The following is a 7,702-nucleotide window of genomic DNA, read 5'->3' as shown; positions in this document are numbered from 1 at the left end:
AACTTTATAGGCAAACATGTATAATAACACTGTAAAAAAACATAATATTCTTTTATAATGAAATGTTAAAATCTATCCATAAAACCAGTTGACCGATATATTGTACATCACTACAACAGGTGATACATAATTACAGCAATACCTAGTTAAAGTGGAGTTCCACCCAATTGTGGAACCTCCACTTTAAGGACTCCTGACCCCCTGACATGCCATGTTTGGCATGTCATTTTTTTGGGGGGGGAGCAGGTACCTCGTTTTGACAGATACCCACTCCCACTTCCGCTTGGAGTGCCTTGGCAGCTCGAGCGGAAGTTCTCTCTTCTGGGACACGTCACAGATCCTAGAAGATTGCCCAGCCATTCAGGACGTGCAGTGCGACTCGCGCATGCTATTGCTCACCTGGCTGTGAAGCGCAAGCTGTCACAGCCAAGTGCCCACACTAGTGATGCCGGTGCCAGGAAGAGCCGATAGAGATGAGCAGGTGGCCACATCGATGGTTCGTGGGACTGGTGAGTGTGTGTTTATTAAAAGTCAGCAGCCACATTTTTTGTAGCTGCTGACTTTTAATAAACACTGAAACGGCTGGAACTTCGCTTTAACACTCGGTCAGAGCTTTTATGCGAATACAATAAAAACCAAAAAGTGCAGCGCTGAAATCAGTATACAATTATATAGCTGAAAAGCTCATATAAAGAAAACAAAACAAAAAAGGAGAGGGGATAATGTCCAAATGAATAGTCCCAATATTAAGTGCAGAGATGTGAATCCACGTGCAAAATAACTTTCTTCCAGTGACACCAGGGAAAAGTGTAGGAAGGGGACACCCTTGTGCTCAGGTATAACAAGCAGCTTACCGAAATTCCGTGGCTGCTCAATTTAATGAGACAGCCTCTCCCAGCTAGTAGTAAACCAGTAGGTCAACCGATATCAAGCTCAGGTGCTTCGAAAGACTCCAAAAGCCGAAAGCCGTTTCCGGTGTGTTGTTAAACCGATCACATTAATATGTGGCACACTTGGAACTTCTCATATACTCCATTGAACGTAAAGCCATATGTAGAAAGAAACAGAGGCCCATAGCGTAATCCCGTAAACCAATAGGTAAATTTATTAAAAAAACTACTTACAATTTAAAAGACAAAAACAGGCATGTAGTATGTGCCGGTCATGGATCTAACCGCGGCGTCCCGCAAGTCTCCAGATCAGCATATGGATAAACAGCCGGCTTCGTTGGGGGGCGTGTGGACGTTTATGTCTGGGATCGCCAACGTTTCGTCATAAGAAAGACTTCTTCTGGGCGTGCGAATACACTACTATGTCAACCCAGTAAAGTATACCTTGCAGCTGGGATCAACCAACATGTTTCACTTTCTTTTTCCACATATTCCTAAGGGGTAAGGGTAAGACAGTATAACAAATGTATCAACCAAAACATAAGCCAAATTTAAAAGATTCAGGTGCCTCACTCCTGGCCTGCCAAGACCAGAGCTGCCTTCAGGAGACACACAATGGATCACATAACCCATAAGGTTGCTAGAACAGCAGCGTTGATGGAATCCTGATAGATACAAATTTGAATTGTCAGCCATTATATGGATAGAAGTAGGCTCACTTTCACTGGAAATGGAGGTGATCTAAATGCATGTAAACAAATAAGAAAGGGTTGGGAGGGGCAGCCCACCCCATATACTGCCCATAATGTAGTTATCTCACACTTGCCTGTATAGGTATTATTGGTAATATACATCCTTCTATGAAGCTGGTTTTACCCAGCTCATATCCAGACCCAAAGTAGTAAATTAAACCAAGGATAGCTGTTGAACAGGCAATGTCATAGTATAAAAATGTGAATATCCCAAATGGGGGAAGGGGGGGGTGGTGTATGATTACAACCAAAGAAAAGAAAACAAAAAGGCAGCCTTGACCCAGTACAAAATCCAATCAATATACCATATAAGTCTTTAAGTGCTCATACTTACATACTACTGGGATAATTTCAGCTATGTGTACCAACTCCAAAACCAGTTTGTAACAATGTCAATGAGCAAAGATATATTAGCCTGTCTTAACTTGTGTAGTTGATGACTGCAACCACCAAAGCCAACTTAGGGACTGCACCTCTAGGAATGCTCCCAACACAAATGCAAACACTACCAGCAGCGTGCTGGTGAAGGAGTCTATTTGCATCCTATCTATTTGCATCCATAACCATTCTGAATGGTTCTTCTAGAGTTCTTACTTACTTTTACTTGGATGCATGAAGAGATTTGACTTGATTCATCGAGATATAGTAACATTTAGGCAACCCTTAGGTTCACTTAAAACCTGCCTGTCCAAAAACCAAAACACACAAGCCCACTTTGAACACAGTCTACCCTAATAATGGGTTAAAGGTTTAAAGGCTAGACTTCTTGCATTGTATGTTAATAAGGACAGACTTAGGACAGACTCACTCTGACATTGTTCAAAAAAACCTGCAGTCAGGTATGACATCTACACCTGAGAAACATCTGAAAGGCAAGAAATATTTTTTTACAAAAAATCGTAGGCATGCTGTGTGAATAGGAAAACATAACAAACACATAATGTTTTTTTTTTTCTAATTTGACTGCAAAAGTGGAAATACACATTAACCACTTTACCACCGAAGGATTTTGCTGTCTTACGTCCAGGCCGCTTTTTGCGATTCGGCACTGTGCGACTTAACTGACAATTGCGCGGTCATGCAACGCCGTACCCAAACAAAATTGACGTCCCTTTTTTCCCCACAAACAGAGCTTTCTTTTGGTGGTATTTGATCACCTCTGTGCTTTTTATTTTTTGCGATATTAATAAAAAAATGCGAAAATTTTTAAAAAAATAACAATATTTTTCTACTTTGACAGTTAAAAAATATCCAATATATTCCACTTTTGTCCTATATTTAGGCCAAAATGTATTTAGCTACATGTCTTTGACAAAAAATTATCAATGAGAATTTTTTTAACCGCGTCAAGACCCGAAGATTTAACCCCATTCCTGATCAGGCCATATTTTGCGATTCGGCACTGCGTTACTTTAACGGACAATTGCATGGTCGTGTAAAGCTGTACCCAAATTAAATTGATGTTCTTTTTTCCCCACAAATAGAGCTTTCTTTTGGTGGTATTTGATCACCTGTGCAATTTTTACTTTTTGCGCTATAAACAAAAAAAGAGCGACAATTTTGAAAAAAATAACAATATTTTTAAAATTTTTGTATATGAAATTCCCCAAAAAAATATAAAAATCAAAATTTTTTAACATTTTAGGCCAATTTGTTTTCTGCTACATATTTTTGGTAAAAAAAATCGCAATAAGCGTATTTTGATTGGTTTGCGCAAAAGTTATCGCAGCTACTAACTACGGGAAATGTATGTAATTTTTATTGTTTTTTTTTAACTAGTAATGGCGGCGATCTGCGATTTTTTTTGCGGGACTGCGACATTGCGGCGGACAGATCGGACCCTTGATGGACATTTTTGACACTTTTGGGGGTACCAGTGACATTACTACAGTAATCAGTGCTATAAATATGCACTGTTACTGTAAAAATGACACTGGCAGGGAAGGGGTTAATTTTTATTGGTGATCAAGGGGTTAATGTATGCCTGGTGCTTACTAACGTGTGTGGGGGGAGGGGACTGAGTGACACAGGGACAGATCGCAGGTTCAGCTATGCTGAATCCTGTAATCTGACCCTGCCTGTCACTTAGGAGATCCACACTCGATCCCCGACGATCGGGGAAGAGCGGTGGTGATCACCACCTCTCTTCCCCTGGCCCGACTCCCGCTGTGACTGAAAACACATAGGGAGGAGTCCAGCGACGTAGGTCTACGTCGCTGGACGATATCGAGCCACTTTGCCGCAGTACGGTCAACGTGACCGGTGGGCAAGTGGTTAAGGGCTGTTTACTACTTTTTGAGGTTATTGTACTTAGGGCTATATGGGTTTAAGAGGTTGCAGAGCTTAATATTATTTTTTTAAAACAAACTTTTCATATTTTTCTGCTCGGTACAATGGTGTTGCAGCTTCAAACCTCCTCATCTGGGGTCCTCTGTCAGTGCTCTTGGCTCCTCCTCTTCTCCATGTACCACCATAGGAAGCTGCTTCCTATGGGAAGCACACTTGCGGGCTGGTTAACATGTTGGGCTGTGTGCATCTATAGACACACACAGTGCATCTTGGCCCCACCTCACACTCTCTGCCTTTTTTTTTACAGCACCAGCAGCCAATGGCTCCTGCTGCTGCCTCTCTGTCCAATGAATGCAGGGAGAGAGGAGATAGCTGTTATAGACAAGCACATCAAGTAAGTATATGGGAGGGAGGGGGGGTAATGCAAACACTGTGACATTTTTACCTTAATGCGGAGAATGCATTAAAGTGTACATTCACCTTTACAGAAAATCTGTAAAGTTACTTTACACTGGACCCCTCCCCATTCCCCGGTCCCACTGAACTGTACTCTCACGATCCTGCTCTGGCAGGGACCAGAACGCCGCTTCACATGTCATGGGATTTGAAATCCTCCTGGCTTTCCCTCCTCCCCTCGGATCGCTGACAGGGTGGGCTAGATGGATTCTGATTGGCCAGTGCTGGTGTTGACCAATTAGAATGCCTCTTTTGCTTGCATGCTGAGATGTACGGAAAGGAGATTAAGCCGCAGAGATTTCAAATCCCCAGACCGGTGAAGCGGCGTTCCGGTCCCTGACAAAGCAGGATTTTAGGAGTACAGTTTAGTGGGGCTGGGGGGATGGGGAGGGAGTCCAGTGTAAGGTCACCTTATAGATTTTCTGTAAAAGTGAACTTATACTTTAAGATAAAAACTCTTTAGCCTTTACAACCGCTTTAATCAATGTTCAGTTTTAGAAGAAACACCTTTACAGTCCAGGCTAGATTTTATGCAATCTAGCACCTATGTTTTGCCACCACGAAAATAATAAGCATATAACAATGACATTGGCAATAAAAGGTATATTACCATGATTTTCTTTTTTCCATATGTTAGTGACTTAATGCTTTGTATTAGAACACAGGGGAAAGAGGATAAAGAAAAAAATCTGATTTTAATATTTAATAACACATCATTTTATATTTAATTTTGTATGTTTTGGAGCATGCATTCTTAAAAATTAATTTACATACTTAGAAAAACTGAGAAGATTGAAATATTATACCACAGAACATTATAAAATGTATTAAACTGTAATTTCCAGACATTAATTTTCTTCTTATTAAATGTCTTTCACAGCTAAAAGAAGCAAAAGATAGTGAAAGAGACACTGACATCCCAGGAAATCCTGTTTGTGTGGAAATAAGATACAGTACTGTATAACAGACGAGACAGTAAAATTGACAACAAAAATGTATGTCTCCTAACTTGGTGAGAGTAGAAGGGTATGATATCCCTAGCAGTCAGCTGTACTGCATGTAAGCAGACAGAATGCAAACATTAACAAAGACATGGAACTTTCTACTAGCACCAAGAGCTGTCTGGCTGCCTGTCCTCTTAGCTCTATTGATTATGCTCCCAAAAGGTCATAAATTAGTGGAGGAGTTATTTTTAAGAATATTTGCTGAGCCTGCCCTGTCAAGTGAGGTTAATCTAATGACTTCCTACCTCTGTCTAACACTGTAGAATAAAGCCGGATTTTGTTCTTGGTTTTATTTAACAGCTTTCTTGTCTAGTACAGAAGTTTAAATACTGTTCCAGGAAAAAAACTTAAATATATATTGTGTATGTGATGGTTATTTAACACTCAAATCTCTTTTAAAGATAAAATGTTAGAAATTTAGCAGTGAATATACAGTATATATATATATGTATATATACAGTATATTTCAAAAAGGGCACTGCTTCCCTTCTTTTACGTGGCCGGCCCAGATGGTGAACATCCCTAAAACCCGCCGAACTTACTGCAAGAAATGTGGGAAGCATCAGTGCCACAAGGTCACCCAGTACAAGAAGGGGAAAGACTCCCTTTACGCCCAGGGAAAGAGGAGATACGACCGCAAGCAGAGTGGATACGGAGGGCAGACCAAACCAATCTTCCGTAAAAAGGCCAAGACCACCAAGAAGATTGTGCTGGTGCTGGAGTATGTTAACTCCAGCTGCTGATCAAAGCGGATGTTGGCTATAAAGAGATGCAAGCAATTTGAGCTTGAAGGAGACAAGAAGAGAAAGGGACAAGTCATCCAGTCCCAAAATTGCAGCATCACTTTTGAAAACCTAATAAAATCTTCAAAATTCAAAACGTGCATGACTTCTTTTACAGTGGTCAAATAAGGATGTTTTAAAGTATTCGCTTGTTTATACAGTGAAAATCGCTGCAAATTTATTGTAATTACACTGCCTGGCCAAAAAAAAAAAAAGGCACCAACTGGAATTAACTAAGCAACTAACTAAACAAAGCATGCAGTAACTGTCCTATTGGACAGTCACTGCATGTGTCCAAAGAATGAGGTCAGCTGACTACCTGAATATACTGAATGACCAGGTTATTCCATCAATAGATTTTTTCTTCCCTGATGGCACAGGCATATTCCAAGATGACAATGCCAGGATTCATCAGGCTCAAATTGTGAAAGAGTGGTTCAAGGAGACATCATTTTTACACATGGATTGGCCACCACAGAGTCCAGAACTTAACCTCATTGAGAATCTTTGGAATGTGCTGGAGAAGGCTTTGCGCAGTGGTCTGACTCTCCCTTCATCAATACAAGATCTTGGTGAAAAATGAATGCAACACTGAACGGAAAGAAATGACATTGCAGAAGCTTATCGAAACAATGCCACAGCAAAAGCATGCCGTAATCAAAGCTAAAGGCGGTCCAACATGTGTGACCTTTTTTTCTTTGGGTGGCAACTTTATTTTTGGCCAGGCAGTGTATAAAGCACATTCACTAAGTAAAATTTACAAACACTTTCTGAAATGTTGTCTCTATTATACTGTTTACCTTTTCATAACACTGCAAATGGCACATTCAGTAAGCATTTATGAAATACATTTATTTTGCAGACATGCCAATCTGAAGTAGACATTATTGAATCGTGCAGAGAAAATGTATTTGATTGCTTTTGACACCTGTTATCCATAACGCTAAACCTACATATTTGCTGTGTTTTGTCATTTCATCTCAAAGCACTCCCTCAGTGTTGAAAGGCATGCCGACTGATATATTGTATATACTTAGTAGGGGCTTCTCCCTTTGCTATTAGGAATTCATGCCACTTGATTGATGTGCAAGGCTGGTAGGGTCAGTAGGTATTATACAATACACAATTTCCTTTAAAAAACATGCTTGGTTGATGCCCTAAACCAGCAAGTGCACCTGTAGGATGTACTAAAGCAAACATGATATTTCCAAAGAAAAAATAACCAGTTAAATTGCCACTAAAGGACATTTCCTGGCCACTTTAATCTGTATACAAATCAATTCCCTTCAACATATTTACCAGACCGTTATCCGAGATGAGGGTCAGATATGTATTGTAAAGTGGAGCTTTACAAAAAAAATATACAAAAACTGCATGGGGTTCCCCCCATATCCTTGTCTGAACATGCAGCCCGGCTGGTCAATTAAGAAGGGATGTGAGTGCGTGCCTCCTTCCTAAACCATATCAGGCCATATGCCCTCAACATAAGGAGGGTACATTGTCGGGGGGGGGGGGGGGCACTACTGGAA

At 40.5% G+C, this 7,702-nt stretch overlaps 1 pseudogene across 1 annotated transcript; it reads left to right on the top strand.

The window, feature by feature from the left end:
• The first annotated feature begins 5,882 nt into the window (after positions 1 to 5,882).
• LOC309555610 (large ribosomal subunit protein eL42-like) lies at positions 5,883 to 6,302 on the top strand (annotated as a pseudogene). Its single transcript has one exon. The product of its transcript is annotated as a large ribosomal subunit protein eL42-like (transcript).
• The last annotated feature ends 1,400 nt before the right edge of the window (positions 6,303 to 7,702 follow it).

Source organism: Pelophylax lessonae (genome assembly GCF_965119305.1).
Source record: "Pelophylax lessonae genome assembly, chromosome: 5".
In the NCBI taxonomy this organism is placed as follows: domain Eukaryota; kingdom Metazoa; phylum Chordata; class Amphibia; order Anura; family Ranidae; genus Pelophylax; species Pelophylax lessonae.
Note: the sequence above shows the minus strand (reverse complement) of the source record. Positions and strands in the feature narration are given on the sequence as shown.